Consider the following 8024-nt stretch of genomic DNA (forward strand, 5'->3'; position numbering starts at 1 on the left):
TCTTAAGTAGGATTGTTTCCTTAAATAAATGGTTGTTGGCGACGTTGTCTTTTGCACACATTTTGTTGTTAGTTTCTTTCCTTTGGTTTCGGTAGGTGGAGCAGAAGGAATATCAATTGGTTGGTTTCGGCAAAAGGACCGGAGATAACAGTGTTGTGGAAAAGAACAGACAAAACGTAACATTAAATAATCAATATTTTATTGTTTTCTTTCTGTTTTTTAAAATAGTGTTTATCCTCTGTCATGGTTATCACAATTTGAACAAAAAACAATGTATATATATACAACAAAAAACAAGACCAGGCAAGAAAAGCTGCTTTAGCATCTCGTGGTACATTGTATTTGAAAATCTCCAGCAGAATCTTAAGTCACCAAACAAAATTGGATTGCGAAATATCATTGAGTACTTTTCAAAAATAGTTCAAAATTATGATGAAAAAAAATGATATTTAAAAATGGAAATATAACGTAACGATGCAATTTTGAAATAATGAAAGCAAACGTGCGATCAACGTTGGATCTGCGCAATTCGTGTTGACCAAATTGCTAATTTCCGTATTTGGAATGTAATGGGAGAAAATAATGGAATGATTTTTGCACCGGAAAAAAATTAAATAATGAGAAAAAATGATGAAAATGACCAATGGAATAAATAGGGATGAGGGTGATTAAAGAAAAAAATAAATATTCTGTGAAGAAATAAGATCTATTAAAACAGTATCGTGTAACATGCAAAAGTTTGCTCAGTTTCAATATGATCGTTTTTCTGTGTGACGTGACTGGGACTAATTATGCAAATTAATTTAAATGTTTTCTGATGAGTTTTACAATATCAGCTTATCACGAAGTAACAAAAAAAAACTAAAAGCCGGTGGATTATTTGCTTAATCCAAACCATGTTTAAATATTTAAACTTTACGCCAGGTTTAATTGTATAGACTCGTTTACCGGTAGTCGTGACAGAAATGCTAGTTAATGGTGTAAAACACTGCCTCAAAGGATGTATATCTAATGTGGTTGTATGGCACTCTTGAGATTCATTCAATTAAAATCTAAAAATAACTACTAAAACTATATTGTACTAAAAATAGATATAAAAATAATATCTACGTCATCTACATCCATCGGCCAGTCAGTAAACATGGTGGCAGAAAAAACTGCTACAATACGCAAAAAATGAATTTGTCAATGAATTGATCGCCAATGTCTAGGAAAGCAAATACTGAACACCAAATGTTTACATTTTGTTTTGAATGTTTTTTTTTTCGGACACAAAATGGCACGTTATATTATTGAAATAATACGATGCATTTTATAGCTATTGTCGTAGTTTTGAATTCTCGTCTTACTTTAAAGATACTTTATCAAATCAAGGGTTTCTTTGGTTTTATTAACATGTAACAGTTTGAATATATTTATAACAGTTTGACGATAGATGAGAAAAATGAAACTGACTGGCGCGACGTAAATACAAATGAAAGGCTAATAAGATTGTGAAAGAATATCAACAATTTCATAGGAATTAACTTTGTTGCATGTTACAAGTGTTTACACAAAGACTGTCAAAGATTTTATCAACAAATTTCCTTAAAATAAAATCAAAATCACAAAAGGAAATGTAACAGGTTTCAGTTCAAATTACAGAAATTTACTATTTTTCACTTATCACAAAATAAATGGGTGTAGACGATGCTTAATTTTTTAAAACATTTTGTTGTTAAACACATGTATAGACAGCTGAAAATATATGTCTATTTTGAATGACAGTACACAAGAAATAGTTACTCAGCTGATCACTGCTTCAAACAAAATGAACACAAAATAATGAAGACAATATGGCGAAATAATTTAAATAAATAAATAAAATAAATAAGAATCTTCCATTCGGAATGAAAGCACCGTAGTAATACAACTGCACATGTCAAAAGGTCTATCATCTGCCATGTATTTAAAAAATAATCGCCTAGTTATAAAAGATCAAATAGTCATGATGATCACTCATTTAACTTTTCCAAGACAGGGCCTTGATTGACCCTTTGACATTTGCAAAAAATGCTACAACAAAAGTACAGAAACTCTACGTAGAAAGAGACCCATTTACGACAAAATCAGATAACCATATATTTTGAGACAAACATCTATTTCATTGAAAGAAGCCATCGCCACTTGATTCTTGTAACAAATAAGTCTCCAGCGATTTAATTATTTCTATACGCCTGTCTTCTGTGACGAAGAAAAATATCTCCCTAGCTGTTCGATACACAATTAACACTCGCTAAAGACTTTGTTACAAAGTCAGTCCTTTGGGACACGAAACTATCGACATGCTGTGAATCAATCCTTTTTGCATTTTTAGGTTGGAGAGAAGCGCATTGTCCTAATAATTACCGGAAAGTACCATAGTAACTCTCTTTTATATCGGCTATCGACCTGTTTTAATCCTTTCAGCTTTCGTTATTGTAAAGACTACTTGTTTGAAAAATTGTTCTGCCATCAATGGAAAGACGAAAACATATCACTAAGATATCGTCCTGTCTGTGGATTTCACAATATTTCCATGGGGGGATGAGTTGTGTGTCGAAGATTCGGAATTGAGTGGCCGGTAGTTCTTTCAGCTAAACCCGTCTTAAATTCTGAAAATATACAGAAAAATCAAACCTTAAGTCTAAAGCAAATATAGAAATTTAAACATAACTACTTAAACATATATTCAAGCACTGTATAAAGACATATATATATATATTTCAATTAAAACTTTATTTAACCGCATGTCAATATCAAACTTTATTTCTAATTGATGTACAGCACTTAAGAGATTAACACATTGATAATGTCATCAAGTTTAGATGGTTTCAAAAGTAATCTTACATAATGTTTAAGCGTAGTAATTTAATCAAGGAAATATTGTCGGGATATAAATGTACTATTTGCACTTGCAACTTGAAAGTTATTATTTTTTTCTTATCACGGCGCGATACTGGGACTGGGCCAAGATTTGTGAGTAATACCAACGTTTAGACAAAATCTATGTCATGGATCTTATAAAGTCCTTGAACGAGACCAAAGTAAAAATGTTATTCGCATCTAAGATATAAAGAAGAAGTTATGTATATCTAAAAATCCATCAATTTCTCCCGGAGAGCGGTGTCTGTCAAGAAAACCGTGTGCAAGCAATAATATATCTATTAACGAAACTTATGTATGTTTGCTTTTCTTTACGACTGCTATCAAAGTGTCATCTAATGAGCATTATATTGTCACCTAATCATAATATATTAATATCGACAGTACCATCCTTCTTGTTATTAATTGTTCTATATACAGTAAGTTATTCACTACAATTTAATATAGCGGTGTCTACTATCATAACTGTTATACGATACATGTTTTTGACAATTACATCCCTTTAACTCGTGTGTTCTCAAGCATTCAGATCTTATTGTACCAATGTCTTATATTAAACTGTTTAAAACTTGTTTTGAAATCCGACTTAAATAGACATTAAAACAATGGAGCCCGTAACGCTTTTGTGTAAAAAGACATAAAATTAGACTTTTATGTCATCAACGTTACATAAATTGTTAACTTGCTGGTTTATAGTGTGGTTTATCAAAAAGTCAAAAACAGTGTCTTTCTTTTTTCACCAGTTTTAAAAATACGACTAAAACTGACAGTTTGAAAGCTTTTGCCTTACACAAAACTGCTTTTGATATGACAAGCACTGTAATAGCCCGGACAGATACAGTTTTGTTTAAAGGCAATTTTGATTAAAATCAAGCTATAATTATATATTGTTGCCTTAATTACATGTAATTACAGGTTAATGGCGCATTAATTGCTCAGTCGCTCATTCATGAAAAGCAAGTTGTGACCTGGTCATGTAAGGTCATATTGCAGCTATGTTACAAGGTCAAACGGATGATATTTATTGTGATAAAACACTTTTCATGTCGATTTTCAAATTGTAATATTTAATATATTCTGCGCATATGTGGTAATAAAATCAAAGGCTTAACATACGTGACATACATTTCAAATTGTAATAAAACGTAATAAGCAGTTTATCATCAGTGAAAGGTGTAGTAACCAGTTTTCATGAATGGTTTTTAAATTCCCACGTTTAGGGTTTACCTGTACGAAGATTATACATTAAATGAGCCGCGCCATGAGAAAACCAACATAGTGCATTTGCGACCAGCATGGATTCAGACCAGCCTGCGCATCCGCGCAGTCTGGTCAGGATCCATGCTGTTCGCTTTCAAAGCCTATTGCAATCAGAGAAACCGTTAGCGAACAGCATGGATCCTGACAAGACTGCGCGGATGCGCAGGCTGGTCTGGATCCATGCTGGTCGCAAATGTATTATGTTGGTTTTCTCATGGCGCGGCTCAAAGGGTTTCAATGTCTCTGGTCATAGGCTTGTAAAAATCATTATGAATATTATTTTCATTACAATTACGTAAAAATGGCAAGGTTTTAATGAGATACAAATAAATTGTGTTAAACACAAAGTTTTATAGAGCCACAATAAAACTATTATACTCAACGATTATAAAATATGTTTGATTTCAGCTTTTTTTATAAAATGTTTTATAAGTAAATGAAAACTTGAGGAAGTATTTTATCATTGTTAGGTACAGTAGACATAAACGAACAATGGCATGTCTGAAAGTCTGTACATATGTGCAGATACGATATTATAATTAGAAACACGCATCAAGTGTGTAACATGAAATTAAACAACTACAGTGACAGTAAGTTGTATTATTGCTTAAGTTTCCACTCCATTTCACTAGCGTTTTCAGATTGTAGGCTTGCTATGCTTTTAACATTTACCTTTAAAAAGTACAGTTAATTTTCTTCGTATGCAATTTCTTTATTACTTATATATATAATATATTTATATATTGCTTCATAGGCAACCTTGAGTTTCTTTTTATGTCTTACGATAATCATGTTCTTTATTTTTTGTACAAGTTGTGTCAGTGTTTTTTGCTGATGGAAATATACGTAGTATTACTCACTACCTAGTTAACAGACAGTAGTCTTCAGTTAATGCGATTTACAGTGACATATCTGCAATAATCCTAATCTAATCCGCCTAATCCTGTCTGGAAATCTGCCTCTGCAGAATCCACACCCTTGCTTTTATTGAAGTATAACGTTACCAGAGGTAAATGATGTACATAAATACATGGCTGTTTTCTGCTTTATATAGATAAGGAATAGTTTAAATGTCATATATATTTCAGATAACATTTCTTGTAAAAAAATATTTCGTTTAATTAATTTTATTTATATTTACCATTTCTTAAACTGATTTTCTCGGCTTCGGTCATCTCTTAAAATGTCGATGTCTTCTTCTTTTATCAGTTAACAATCCTTCAACTTCATTTCTAACTTCATTTCTAAGTTTTACTAGTCTTTTTAGTCTATTAACTCGTCGAATTCGTCTTGGTGCGAACATTTTGTTGAATTCGCATCTTAAACCAACAAACCCGCGCGGGCATTTGCACATACAGTAAGCAAATGGTCCATCTGGTACGTGCATTTTTCCTCCATTTAGACATCGCATTTGACATAGAAATGCGCTTGGCATTGCTGAAGTTTCAGAACACAAACTGAGTATCACAATTAAAGCCGTAATCATAACACTTAATCTCACAGTAGTTCTATAACATGGTGAGTATTTAGAGTTTCTAATATCTGAAGATGAACTGTCGTTGCTTTTATCTTTTTCTAATTTCACGTGCATTGTTAGACCTTTTCTACAATCTCTATGTACTACTAAGTCCAGCTCCTCCATTTCAATTGTTCTCCTTGAACAATACTGTTATCTTTATTTTTAAAACACTTTATTTTCAATAGGCACACTTGTAGTGTTTGACTGCGTACGGTAGCGTAGTAAAATATAAAGTAATGCTTTAGTTAGGTTTTCTCGATACAGACTGATAACTCGACGCTGATATAAGCGTTTACATACACTGGTAGGAGGGGCATTCAAGCCTACTCGTATTATGTTTTTAAACTGTGTCTCCGCCTCAATATCGACGCGATTATGAAATATAACTAGGCTCATATTTTCATTGGACTACCTGTCAGTCAGTCATATATGCTTTACGAATTAATGTTTCATTCATCATCGATACTGGTAGTACCTGCGGAGATCTTTATTATAACTGTATTATAACTCATTCCAATATTGCGGCTTTCATCTAAAATTTCATAACAAAGACGGCTATTTTGGAAGTAATTCAAGGATAGTAGATTTCTATGAATGTAATAAAATTATATTGTATAGCTATTTCCGATTTTATGAAACGAGTGGATCTATTGGGTTTATAGATTTCGGAAGGATGATGCAACATTACGTTGAGTGCGTTCAAGTCGCTTTACGACGAACAGTTGTTAGTGTCAATAGCTTAACTTGTTATTTGGCTGAATCATTTCCGTGCATAATGTTGTATACAGAGACAGCTGTGTAACCAGTTGCTCAATAAACCTGTAAACTTTCATTAACATGACGAACCTGGATTTGTCTTGGTGCCGTGACTCTTTCTGGCGCCTTTTGCCGGCTGCCCCTACGTATAGTTTTAACATCATGCAAATTGATATGCTTGGAACTCGTAACACTAGGTGATTTCGGACATAACATCATAGCACACTGTATGAAAATATTTATATCCCACAGAAGCAAAATTATGTTCGTGAACGATTTCAGTTACCGAGTCAGCAGTTTTAAGAAATTTAAGATACGGTTTGGTGCAAAAAGTCGATTGTTTGCTATTAATGGTAGAACCAATGTAATGAAAAACTTTGTAAATTATTTAAATAAATATAAGATAACTTGATATGTATATAGGCATTTTGTGAAATGGAATATCACTATGACTGAAGTGATCGCCAGTTGTTCATTTTCTATGTATAAATTATTCTAATACTTCCTTTTTGTCTCATCTAAACGATGGTAAATAGTTGTTTAATTGTTTGCTCCAACTAGAAATAGAATGTCAAGATGAACTTTAAGTAGAAATGTATTCTAATATCACAGCACAGCGCAAGGTAATTGTAAGTATATATGGATGATAGAATTAGATACAAGCTAACTTTAATACAGGATAATGTTTTGTATAATGCAGTCTCCGCATATTACATAAGCTTCAGCTGTTGACATTTGTAAAACTGGCAGCATAAGGTGATATACTCAAAAAGATTATATATTTTATAGCCCACACACAAATCCTTCTCATTCAGGGGGAAATTGAAGAGAACTATAAAGCGGCGTGTAAGCTATTTCAGACACCGGCAACAGATTTTCTTTGCATTCAGATACTCACTCCTTAATTGTATAATAAAATCAATATGAAGACCGTTTGAAAGCATGGAATGCAACCAAGCAAAATTATAGCGAACTCGGTTTAATGAGTGTTCATGAGATGTAATTTAAAGTACAACACCCCTCACGCCCCCTGGCACCGGCTTAAGCGGAATTCTAGTACATATTGAGCGGACCCCATGATCCCAAAGGATCAGAAAATAAAACAACACTGAATAACATAAAACATATAAACCATCTAAGATTAAAAAAAAAAATGAAACACACGGTTATGAATGAAAACTATGAAAGGAAAAATGCACGGTTCAGATTCGGTCTTGTATCGGAAAATAACCTCCCTTAACACGTGATCAACGTTTCATAACCTGTAATGATTCTCAGATACTGCAGTAGCTGCAGTGTATACCAATTTCAAACAGACAATACAAACTTTAGGTTACAGAAGTTATGAGATAAAATGTAAAGAAAATGCTTTTTTGACACTTATTTATTGATACAAATGTTGCCGCTTTGTTGTTGTTGTTTTTTTATTTTGCTAGCGGTAACGCTTGACTGTATATGGGCTATAGTTTACCGAACGTTTCTGAAATTGTTAATGGTATATCTCACTTTCAAGTATTATCTTTAATATGCGATGAAATTAGAAGGAAAAAGGAAAGGTATACACGTAAATGAGACACCCACATTT

At 32.7% G+C, this 8024-nt stretch overlaps 1 long non-coding RNA gene across 1 annotated transcript; it reads right to left on the bottom strand.

Annotated features, from left to right (window-relative positions):
- Positions 1–182: 182 nt before the first annotated feature.
- On the bottom strand, positions 183–6357 carry LOC123549338 (uncharacterized). Its single transcript, XR_006686032.2, has 2 exons — positions 5306–6357; positions 183–2633 (listed from the first exon to the last, which is right to left on the bottom strand). It is a non-coding gene; the product is annotated as an uncharacterized LOC123549338 (long non-coding RNA).
- Positions 6358–8024: the final 1667 nt, after the last annotated feature.

This window comes from Mercenaria mercenaria, chromosome 6 (assembly GCF_021730395.1).
Source record: "Mercenaria mercenaria strain notata chromosome 6, MADL_Memer_1, whole genome shotgun sequence".
In the NCBI taxonomy this organism is placed as follows: domain Eukaryota; kingdom Metazoa; phylum Mollusca; class Bivalvia; order Venerida; family Veneridae; genus Mercenaria; species Mercenaria mercenaria.